The following is a 12872-nucleotide window of genomic DNA, read 5'->3' on the forward strand; positions in this document are numbered from 1 at the left end:
TTTACATTAGATCATCTGAACTAAGGATGTCTCCACCGGTTAGCTAACATTAGCCTTGGCCACTCTGCACTTGCGCACCACCCGGGTTGGATCCCAGGACCTAAGTAGCACTGGGACCTCGGACCTAGCTAGCAGCGCTTCTTCTCCCAGGTAGCCCCAGTGAGTAAGAGGCTACGTTTTGAGCTACAAAATGCCTTTGGCTAAGCTATGTTAGCACCACAAGCCATGCTCACAGTGTTGACTGTGACAACAGAGCAAAGTTAACAATGCTAGAGGGGGTTTGTGGCTCAGAATTGAGCGGCTCACTCACCAGAGCAACCTGGGGAGAGAATGGAGGGTGGGCACAATGTTTCCACTGCAACGCTGTTGGGTCAGTATGATGTTGCTCGCAGTAATCGTCGAATGACTAACACAGCTAGCTACAATAAAGAGCAGTAAGTTTAATCTATAGACAGACAGACGCGTGACCTGGCAAAAAATATTCTTGGCCATTAACTGTTAATCGGTTTACATCCCTAATCTGAACTGTTGTACGTCTTGCCCTGTCCACCCCAGAGAAGACGTTGTGAACAGTTTTATCATAAAACTGAAATATGTTGGCCAGACCTACACAGTAATATCTGAGCCACAGTCAATTGGACATGAGGTTGAACGACGGTCCTCTGATTCACCAGATTTACCATCAAACTGAACTAACAATGTGTATCCATTGGTCTGAATGTCTCACAGTGTTAAAACTTTAGTGATGTTTTCATTGAGCAAGCTGAAGGCAGCCGCTCTGTCTTTCTCTTACAATCAATTACTTTTGTTGGAAGTCATTTGGGATTTGAATAATCGCTCAGTGGAGACAAAGAACCATTGATTTAAACAAAAGCAAGAAAGACTCTCACATCTCTATCTCCTGGGGAGAGATTTTGAAGACTTTGTGTATCAGCTTTGATCCAGTGTTGAGGGTGTTTTCCAATAATTTCAGCCCTCTGTTGTTTCAAATGACATTCCCTCATGAAGGTTTTGGATAGATAAATACGAAATGCGTTTTGTGTTCAGCTCTTGGAAAAATAAAAGTTGTTCAAGGAAGGGTATGAAACGGCCCTCAAAACGGAGAATGCCTCTTTCAGGTCTCCGCAATTGATCAAACCACCTTTTCATTTTTTCCTCCTTTCACTTTCTGACACATCCACTCTGTGTGTGTCAGTCTCTAACTCCCTAAACTGCATCTATTATTTACACACTCTGAGCATCCTCAAGTTCCCTCCCTGAGGCCGTGTTGTAACACAGAGCTAGAATATGGATTTAGGTTCTGTTGTTAATGAGTTGCTGCTGCAGAGCAAAGGAACCATCATGTGTGAGCTGTGAGCATGTGTGAATGGTCGATTTCATGTAGTTTATTTGAGTTTGCTTTGGCGCTGTGTTCTGCCCCACTGGCCCTCTGCAGTTAGTTTGTTTTCTTTCTCCATCACTTCTGTGATAAATATCTCCCCACCCCTCCACCCCTCTGTAGTATCATCCCCCCGCATTTAAAATGTATTAGGATCTTATCTCGTCTAATATGTCAGTTGATCTGATTCCTGTAGGCCATTTGCGTCGTATGGAAAGACAGAGCAAGGGATACAATAATGGTTTATTTATTTAAAAGGCTGATTAAAACCCTGGGTGTGCTTGCTGGAGTCGGTACAATGCCTCCCCTGGACCCATTCAGCTATTAGAACTGACATACGAAAATACCACAGGAGCTCTCTAATGGTGCTGCTCCTGGCTTTTTCCTCCTTGCTCTTATTTATACAATCTCATATATGGATAACCACAGAGCAACAGAGCAGCAGAGGGTTCAAAGCCCTTAAGTCCACAAAAATCAAACAAGCAAGCAACTGGACTTGAGTTTTCAACTGATTGAGGCAGGGGGGATTTGGAGCTTTATTTGGTCTGTGAGACTAGTGAAACATTTCTTTTATTGTTTGTTTTTGCTTAATTGAACATTCGATTGTGCAATTGCGCTGTAGCTTAGCAACTGTAACTACACATGGAGGCCTGTCGAGCTGTAGATTTTTCACATGGATAGGCTATATTAAAAGAAGTGAATACCAGACTCCAACATGGCCTCCATTCATTTGATAGAAAATTGCTTGGTGACCTGAAGTACTTAAGAACATTGATGTTTTTCTACCGTCGCACTCAACTTTACATTGGGTCACACTCTGGGCAAGCTTCTCCAATTTAAAAGAAGTAATTGTCAAAAAAAACACGTAATGATTTATGAGGCGTCTTGTCAAACAGTATTACAAACATCTTTTTTATAATGATTCTAGAGGAAGGTGTTTCTTGGGCTGCAGACAGTGTCTGAAATTAACTCTATGACTCACCAGCCAAAGGGATTAGTAGATGAAAACATCGACTGGCTGTACATATTTTTTTTTACCGGCCGAGCTAATAAAATTGCCTTTTTTGTGTAACTTAAACAATTGTTTTGGGACATTTCATTGAGATAAAAAAGGTATTATGCTAAATAGAAACTTAGAGAAGAGGCCAGAACAAATTTCAAAGCAAAAATGATTTCAATATGATGAACCATTCATTACCACAGACTCAGCATGTGAATAAGTTCCTCACAATAAGCAGTGATGCAGTGTATATCTCAAGAGCTTTTATTGTGAAAGGTAAGAACAGACGAAGCGAAGCTCATGCCCTGCCGTTGACAATGTTGGAGGCAGAGTTTGCAGTTTTGGTTCAGACCACAGGGCCTCCGTGTTACTTTTTAGTTAGTCTGAGTGGGCGGAAGTTCGCTGCAGAGATCAGCCTCTCATTGGGCGGAACGAGCCACCTGCTGAAGTCCCGCCCTACCACCTCTGGTTGTGTAGCAGTTTTCAACCGTTTTCAACACGTCCTTTACTAACTTTTACGGTGTTTGATCTTGCGGGGATGTAGCCATTTTTCTGCCATGGTTCGCGTCCTGTAGGTGATATTTTTGTGGGCGTGTTACACCAAAACCTGTTTTCTCCCGGCAATATTTTTGCAAGCGCACCGTTGCTGTGGCACCGCCCAGAACGATTGTGATTGGTTGAAAGAAGTAAATCTCAAAGTGAGAGTTGGCCCAGCCAGACCTTTCTTTTCTTGAGAAAGGTCTGGTGAGCGAGACTACTATTTAGTTAACTTTATAAGTATAAGCACAAAGCTAGCTAGCAGCTGAATGGTGGTAAGTGATAGTTTAGCGGACCAGTTGATGTCCCATATGGTAAGCTGTCGCAAAACAAGCGCTCGAGCATGTGTGACGTAGACCATTGGCTTATATTTTATAAATAAGTCTTATTTTACTTTACTTTACGAAGCCACTTTTTGGTCTATGATTGAATATGGTGACATATTATATATGCATGCGACCTCCACCATTTCACATAGCCTTATCATGCATCTCTGTTTTATTACAAATGCAAAGTCATTTACTCATCACTGCATTCTTTATGATTTGGTGGGTTGGGCATCACTGACCATTTCCAGTCAACAGCACTTGTATATTTTTTTCTATATAGCAATTTTGCTCAACCTTCTGGCCTACTTCTGCTCCCTTCTGTGTGTCAGCTCTGGTTGTTACCAGCTATGCTCCTTCAGGTGGTTGCTTTTAAATGTACCCAGAGTTTTAACAGATCTGGGGGAAACTGCATTTTACTTTAATGGCATCATAAAGAATGTGGTGACAGAGACATGTGCTTGTTTTTCTTAAGAGGCCACGATGTTTGAATCGTTGCTGTTTTATTGTGGATTTTTATATTATATGTTGTATTTGTTGCATTTGAATGAGTTTTGATTGGCTGCTAATTGACCAGGTCTCTCTTGTAAAAGAGATTTTCAATCTCAGTGGGACTTCCTGGTTAAATAAAGATAAAATGAATAAAATAAACATGGTAGCAGCTTAGGAACAGCAGAGCCAAGTGCCCCTCGATGACACCAAAACGCAGTGTCTCACCATAGTTTATTATGACATGACCAGTTTGGTACATTTACCTGCCAGTGTGGCAGATAGCCTTCAGAGATTTACTCGCCAAATAGAAAATCTACCCACATTTGGAGCTTGGTGGGTGTTAATTTCAGACCAAAAGTCAAAAGTCAGTCAGACAATTTTCAACTACCTTAAAACTTCAATTAGTAGCCTGATCTATTATTTGCTTAAACCATTGAAATCAACAGGCCTGCATTTGGGACAGGCCTTTAATTCCTTTCAACCAAAACTGTTGCTCAATAATGATTGGAAAAAAATATAAAAATTTTCATTTAAACCAGTATGAATATTACTTACCAACACAACACCACTTTATCCTGTTAAAACTCAAACTTGGATTCATTTTTATAAAAACCCTTTTAATTCTTTTGATCTACGGGCCATTACGGACCAAAGGACTATGAATAACTTATATGGCAAAGAAGGAATGGACACATAATTTGAGGTAGCCAACAACTGGGTTTTATACATCTGAAAAACTTTGATTAAAAAAACAAAACAAAAAACTGCTTGGTAATCAGACTAGGCGTCTTACTGAGACAGGTGTTTACTTGTTAAAATGTGTAGCCACACCAGGCTAGTAAAACTCAGGGCTGACGTTAATTCACTGGTTACAACTCTGCCAACAAAAGTTGTAATTTTAGCTGACGAAATCAAGGATCAGGACTAAAACTGAAAAGGTATTATTTGCCCAGTTCTGTCTAATACCAAGGACACATTGTTTAAAAGAATTTCAAGTGGTAAATCTGCACACATGCAGTGCTGGATTTGATAGCTTGACATACTTGGCAACGGTGGAGTGGAGTTTAACAAACGATAAATTGATGATCTGCATTTTCTGCCCCTCACTGCAACAGCATGCTCTTTGTATTCCACTGAGACAGAGAAATAAACAGAACAGAAAGAAGAACGACAACTTCTTGTTTTAAAGACGCACAGTGTTTTTCTCAGTCACACTCTGGGCAGGTAATGAATCAAGTATCTAGTTCAGCTGAGGCAGCAGACTGTACAAACAGGACTTTATCCACTCTATCAGTCACCCACATCCCTTGAGCTCGCTCACAAATGTTTGTGCCACCGCCTGTCTGTGTATTTGTACTTGTACGCTTGCGTCTGTGTGTTTTCAAAGCATCCACTTAAAAGAGACAGATCCATTATTAATCTTCTCTGCCAGCCAGGTGGCTACTTATTTATATCATTTATTTGTTTTATTCATAAGTGTGTAAACAATGTGTAGATATTTGGGTGACTCAGCTTCTGTGCGCCTGCATTGTACTTATGTAAATACGTTCTTTTACAAAGTTGTATTCCAGGAAATGTACTTTTTAGAACTTTCCTTTTGCGTGCACTTCTCGCCTGTGGACTTCTTTTACTGTTTTATTAAAAGCTCTTAATAATCGAACAGCAGTTCTGCAGATGCGCCGCTTCTCTCCGTGATCATTGGTATTCCCTTTCTCTTGTCTTTATCGAGTGTAGTGTTCCTCCGGCTAAACAGCGAGAGTGATGAGAATGATTGGGGAGAGGGGTCAAGTTTTACAGCATTCTCTTTGTTTACCAAAGACCCGTCTACAGAGCCGAGACAGCTATCAGCAACAACGGCGGCATGAAATTAAACAAGGATGTGGGAGACAGGAACAGGAGATGGAGCAAGGAGGTGAGAGAGTAACACAGGGGTGGACTGAGGAGTCGTGGGGGCGAGGTAGCAGCGGGGGGAGACACTGAAGGTTGTGGTGTTCCCTCTAGCTCACCCCAGCTCATTAATTTTCTCATTTAGTCAGAACAGTGGAGTGTGCAAACAAAAACGGGGGCCTTGCCTACTAATGAGGACAGAAGGAGACGAGCCGACAGCTTCTACAGTGTGTGTGTGACTGTGTGTGTGTGTGTGTGTGTTTAGGAGAGACAGAGAGAGTGTGAGTAATAGAGAGACAGTGAACGGACGAAGGATGAGAAGTAAAGACAAGCATGTAAGAGGGAAGTATGGCCATGAAGTGGAAGATAAAAAAAATGTCTTTTTGTTTGGACATTAATGGATTAAAGAATCTTGCTTGACACACAAAAAGGACAATAATTTGTTCAACTAACTGATGTGTTTATGCTATATGGCCAAAAGTAAGTGGACACCCCGGTTTGGGCTTGGCCCCTCGAGGAAGGTGTGTGAGGCATCATGTTTTCCAGCTTTCAAAGGCAGAAAAAGTTCAGGAACCTGCTTTAGACAACAGTATGCTTCTGAATTTTAGCAACAGTTTGGGGCGGCCCTTTCCTGTTTTAACATGACAATATTTCCATGCACAAACCGAGGCCTGATCTTTCTGACTTTTTGGGTGTTAAGCAGAAAGTATTAGAAAAGCTACTTTGGTTTTCTTAGTTTGGTTTGGAAGAACTTGACTGTCTGGCACAGAGTCCTGACCTCAACCCAAACTCTTTTCGAAAACCATGTTCACTGTGGTCCATTGGTTTATGCTTTTTTATATCTATAGATAGTGTTGTTTTTTTTTTTTTTTAATTTTTATATATACTTTATTAATCCCCCTGAGGGGAAATTACATTTTTTCACTCTTTTGTCATTAACACTCAGGTCCAAAATACACACACATGCACAAACAGGACCTATACATGCACAAAGTGGAGAGATGTCAGAGTGGGCTGCCCTTTGGTGAGGCGCCCTGAGCGGTTGGGGGGGTTCGGTGCCTTGGTCAAGGGCACCTCGGCAGGGCCCAGGAGGTGAACTGGCACCTCTCCAGCCACCAGTCCACGCTCCATATTTGGTCCAGACGGGGACTTGAACAGGCGACCCTCCGGTTCCCCAAGTCCCTATGGACTGAGCTACTGGCACCCCAAAAAGCTAGTTCCCATACTGGGAGTCGAACCCGGGCCACCTGGGTGAAAACTAGGAATCCTAACCGCTAGACCATATGGGACAAGATGTTTCCCACTGAATTAGAATCAATGTGTGGCGGTAGCTGACAATGGCTTTTTTTTTTTTTTTGTTCTTGCCTGTGTGTCCTTCTGTATCAGACTAAAACTCTCAGTTTTAAGTTGTGGAGTGGAGATGTGGTCAGTCGATCGGATCAGATTGATGAATGAGAGGAGCAGCTGCTGCAGAGGATCCAGTGCAATGAATGGTTAAGTTTCACTTTGACTGTGCCTGACGTTCTGCTGCTCCGTCTGTGCCCAGAGTTCTGTCTGCACTTTAAGACTGTGGAGCAGTGAGTAACCACATTATATCTATATTGCGACAGTGCTCCTAATGAATGGCCCAGCTCTGAAAGTAGAAAAACAAAATGTGGCAGCAGATGTTTTAACTGTGGCAGGCTGCCTTAAATAAATGAATGTGTTGGAAACCTTGAGATAGTTTGTTTGTATAGATGCTCATAAAACTTTATTGCTCAATCAAATCAAACTTTATTTGTACACACAGGGAACGCCGCCACAGAGACCACCCCGACCCAGACAGACTGGGGTGGACTCCACACATGGTGCAGAGCCCCCCAGTCCTCTGGGCCTGGGGGGATCTCCAGGGCAACGTCCCCGTGGGCAGACCGGACACACCTCTCAGTGTGGAGGCCCCCCCATGAGGAAACACTGGAGCTAAAAACTAAAAGACTAAAAGGCAATATGATAAGATAAAACAAGTATAAGATAAAATAATTGCTGGTGTCTTTTCTTTAATGCACCCTACCTATCAATTAGGGGTGTAAATTACAAGCTTTATCATGATACAATATTATGTCTATTCTTTGGACAACAATACGATATTTGCTGATATCACAATGTCTGTCCTGGTACCATTTTGATGTGATTCAATAATGGACCTGCAATCGATACGAGACAGTATCAATAACTATCCTCATTGTCTTTTCTTGGCTGCTCGCCACTTTCTGCCTGGCGCTAGGCACCTAGCATTGTTTAAATGCTTCTAATAGAGGTGCCCTTGGATGGTGACACAGACTTGCCATGGGAATTTAAAAAAAGGTGTATTTTAAAGATGACAGTGTGTATTGATGTTTTTGCTTTGCATCAATGATATTGGATCTTAGGTCAGTGAGTCAATGTTGTTCAAGATAGATGTATTGTTACTCTCCTCCTACAAAAGAGAAATATATTTATTCTCGTGCCTACTTAGTGTCAGTTCATTGCACATGGAGAGCAGCCATCCCCCACTTTAAACCTTTATATCACCCTACATTAGTCTCATAAGACCCACGCTGTAATGCCTCTGTTCACAATCTGTGATGTGAAAACGTCAGGTTTCCGCACAGTCAGAGAAAGTAAAAGAGTGTGTCCCGGTCAGAGTTCAGTTATAAAATCCTAGCGCACCACAGAGTGTCTCTCCTGCCAGACTTCTGACAGAGCTGTCAGCCAAAGAGTCAATCACACTGGATGGCAGTAGAGGAGGTCGGACCAAAGTTTGGTTCAAAAGTAGTGTAGCCAACTTCACTCACAGTCAGCGTCAGAGCTGAGAGCCAGAGACACGAGTCAAACTGTGCTGCCTCATGCTGTCCGGCGTTGTGATGCCCTCCATTTCCATCAGCCTTTTCTATTTCCATCATAGTTAATTTTGACTTTAGTTCATTCTTTCTTGGAGAGTTTACAGCCTGACATGTACAGTATGGTTTGCTTCATTGCTGTGTGTTGTGTTCAGCACACAGGGTTTTTCCTTCATAGAGAATTATGAGGTGGCTGCCTCCGTCAAATTTCATCCAGCCTCCAGCTCTCGACAAACCTCTGATGGGTGCCATAATGGAAAGCTACTATTTTCTAACAAGCACTGCTCTTGGTGGATTTCTGTCATTTGTAACTGCAAGTGCGGCATTACGCAGATGTGGCGGCGCTATCGTAATCAGCACAGTGCACCAGGAAAGGTGCTGCCAAAACTGCCAAAGAGGAAGAAAAGAGATGTCTGTTTTGGACTGCAGCAAAGTGGGGGCCAGCCACAGTCTTTCCTCTGTATCTTTGCCACCACAACAAAAAAATCACTAAAGACAACAAAACTCCCTTTCCCTGCCAAGACGGCTGCCAAGCTGCAAACTACTGCAGACCACAGTTTGAGACCAGCAAACAGCACTGGGTGTGTTTGAGGGAGTCATTGCTGTGTTTCCATCAGCGCTTAGGCTCTAATTGTGAGTGTTTGGTATTGACTCATTGGTGTGCTTCCATCGACCGTTGTTTTTAAAATGTGACATCGCTGCTCTTCCTGTGGGGATTCTTCCCAAAAGCTGCATGTTAAGCCAAAACACGTCTTTTCCTAACCATAACCAAGTGAATTTTGTGCCTTAACTTTATCACAGGTTAACCACAGTGTTGTTGTAACATAATGTTTTATCAAATCTAAACCATGTGCAAATGTCTTTTATCCATTTGGGTTGTGAGACTACAATGTTTACACCGGTAGAATATAAGGAAATAAAGTAGACTATTTTTTTAAAAAATGTTTTTCCCATTTCATCAGTACAGAAGTTCAAACAAACATCTGTTAAATTATATTGTTATCTGTAATGGTATTACAATACATAAGAGAATGATTACCAAATATACTAATGAAAATGAATTCAAAATAGGGGGTTAAATAATCAAAATTAATTACATAAAAAAGGACAGGCTGTCTTAAAAGTCTCTCAAAGTGTGAGAGGGGACTTTTGTTCGTATATATATATTTGATTTGATTGAAAATAGGATTAAACAAACATGAATATTAATATCTTGGTATTCACTGGCTGACTGGCGATTCCCTGTATATATCTCGGTATTTTGTACAAAATGGGCTACATGTTTTCAGTTGCAAGTCAAAGCCACATTTGAGATGTCCCAAGCAGTTTTATAAAAACAGACTGTGATCAAAATAAAATCCAAAGATAGGGATTTTATTCCCCCGTTTGAAAATACGCAGCAGCACAACAATTACACCTCCAAAACACTTTTTGGCGCCGGAAGTGCTGTAAAGTACAGTTGATTCAAAACACACATTAAACATGGCTTAATAGAGACAATTTCAAACACAAGTGCACAAATCGGCTGCATTATAACTTGCAGTATTCACAGACAAAGCATTTGTCTTTTGCTGGACACATTTTCCCCACAAATACAACACGCTAATGATATTAGCACAAGCCTATGGCATTTTACATTGTATAAATTAGCCCAGTGGCTAGAAGACTTTCCTCTACTTATATGAAGCCAGGGACAACAGCAACATTCAACAAAAGTAATGCCACAAAGTTTGGCTCCATTACTGCTCACAAGGTTTACCAACAAAACACCTGTCTTACACTGAACATATTTTCCAAACAAATATAACATGCAAACATTATTAGCAGAAGCCTATGGCATTTAACGTTATATTAATTAGCCTTAAATTAACATGATCCACCTTCACCTCATTTTGGGCCAGGAAACATCCTGATGTGTCTTTTAATTTGTGTAAAATCATCATGACTTTGGTCTGAGGACTCTGGTTTAAACAGCCGGGTCAGCTCAGGGCAGCAGGTATCTTCTCTTGCTCACTGTCAGTTTCTTTTCATGCTTGTCCTCGTTTCTCTCATTTTTTTTTTTTTTAAAAAAAAGCACAATCCAACTTGTCTTTGAAACTTTGATTTATAGTTTTCTGTTATGAAAAAAGCAATATCTAAAGAAATATCTTGCGTGAGAAGCTGTGGAAGAGTGGCAGCCGTATCTGATTGAGCCCCAGACTGTTTTTAAAAGGCATCACCCTTATGAAGGAGCTCTGGTCTGTCTCTCTTGTAGTTCACGTTGTCAGTCACCCACAGCATAAATCCCACCCACAGTCTCATGGTGTATAATCAAATTCAGTCTCAATCTGATGAACAGAAATCAGCCAGACCACATGTTTTTCCTTTCTGTGAGTTAAACGCAGAATGATCTTAAATGGAAAAGACAGCCGTTCATTACATTGTGCAGTTAGCCTGTAGCCTGCTTATTTCTTTAATAACCATTATACCTCCGGGTTATGTGCTATCACAAGCTAGCACCATGTGGTCTGTCTGCCTGTGTGTGAGAGGGGGAATTAGTTTTCTTCCGTTTAATCATGGAGGACAGATTAACTCTCTGAGGGTCTTACTGTTTGACCCTGGTTGATAGAGAGACTGCGGGGCTTACTGAGTCACAGTAAGAGTTGGAGTGTTACTCACTTCCTGATTTAAAGTATTCAAAAGAGCCGTTATTCTCAAGTGGTGACATAGTTACTGCACCATTTTACGCTGTCTTCCTGGGAGAAATATGAACGTCAGTAAATTACGTGCTCTCACCATCAATGCACTTGTTGGTGCCACGAATTGAACTGGGACACTGCCAGTCTCGAGTGTGCTGTGACTGGGGCCATATAAATGTGAATGTATATCTGGAAGGATGGAGGTAACACATAAAGATATGTTTACTGCATCTACTGTAATTGAGTTGTTTCTGCATTTTATTGTCTGGCTAACAGTTGGGCTACAGAGATGTCAAAGTTTGTTGGTTTATGGGTCTGTCTGATGGTCCACAGTGAAATATCTCAACATCTGCATGGATTAATTTTGATAATTGATTTATTTTTTGAGTCATTCAACAAGCAAAATGCCAAATGTTGGCTCAGTTTTTAAAAGTATGAATTAAAGGGAAATGAAATGAAAATTCAGCCATTATCTACTCACCCATATGACGAGGGAGGCTCAGGTGAAGTTTTAGAGTCCTCACAACAATTGCGGAGAACCAAGGGGAGAGTGGACAGCAACACAACTCCACTTAATGGAGGCTTAAGGCGCCCCAGATTAAAATGTCCAAAAACACATAATTGAAACCACAAAATAGCTCATCCGTAGTGATCCAAGTGTCCTGAAGCTCCTCCCACCGACATAAAAAGTTGTTGCCTCGGCATATGGTTGAGTAGGTAATGGCTGAATTTTCATTTTTGGGTGCACTATCCCTTTAATGTTATATTTTTGCTGTAACTGACATAGCTTCAGGTTTTGGAATATTGGTCAATCAAAATCAAATTTGTAAATTGCCATGCTGGTCTGTTGGTCCTTTGGTCAGTCTATTAGAGTACAGTTTTTTAACAGCTATTAAATGAATTGCTTTGTATGTTCGTATAGATTCACATTTCCCAGAGGAGAAATCCAGTTGACCGTAGCCAATGAGCTTTTCCCTGTAGCACTGCCAGCAGCTCAAACTGTCGTCCAATACTTTATTTTATGACCAAATACCTGAATAAAACCAATGACATTTCCATCGGCCTAAGCTGTACTTTTGATGTGCTTATTAGCAAATGTTAGCATGCTGTTCACATTTTAGAGATTATGTCTGTGTGTGACTTGGTAAAAAAAATAAATAAATAAATGGGGGAAAAAAAGTGTTTTCAGGTAGCAGATGCAGAAGTGATTATTAAAATCCAGATATTGCCCTCTCTCAGTGAATATATTTACTATTGTGTTCAGTGTTCCGTGTAGACTGTGTTGGTTACTTTTTATAAATGCTACAGTTGCACAGAGGAGCTTCTCATGCTGGAAGCAGTATACGAATAAACTTTCATTTATTTTTACATGTATCCACGATTTGTTCTTTTATTGTTAGTACCCACTGATTTCTGGGATTCATCAATCTTTTAATATTTTTGCTCTTTTCTTAGGTAAGAGAAATTTTTATGAATGTTCCAGAGCACTTTTACAAAGATAAGAGAAAAACATCTAATTTACAGTCACAAAATGTTGCTCAGTGTGAGGGAACACAAATTAAATTAAATTTGAGGAACAAAAAAAAAAGCAAATATCAAATAATCTAATGAAATTATAACATGTTTTAGAGTGAATACATTGATTTAATTAAATTTAATTCATATTAAATTTGTGGACTAAAAAAATAAATAAAAATAGCCCATTAATATAAATTA

At 40.7% G+C, this 12872-nt stretch overlaps 1 protein-coding gene and 1 non-coding gene across 3 annotated transcripts in view; one reads left to right on the plus strand and one right to left on the minus strand.

The window, feature by feature from the left end:
* The window catches only part of asic2 (acid-sensing (proton-gated) ion channel 2), a 582019-nt gene that overhangs the window by 64473 nt on the left and 504674 nt on the right, over positions 1-12872 (plus strand). The gene's annotated exons all lie outside the window — the stretch shown is intronic.
* Positions 6838-6909, minus strand: trnae-uuc (transfer RNA glutamic acid (anticodon UUC)). The gene has a single exon. It is a non-coding gene; the product is annotated as a tRNA-Glu (tRNA).

The sequence above is a fragment of the Epinephelus lanceolatus genome, chromosome 18, assembly GCF_041903045.1.
Source record: "Epinephelus lanceolatus isolate andai-2023 chromosome 18, ASM4190304v1, whole genome shotgun sequence".
Classification (NCBI taxonomy): Eukaryota; Metazoa; Chordata; class Actinopteri; order Perciformes; family Serranidae; genus Epinephelus; species Epinephelus lanceolatus.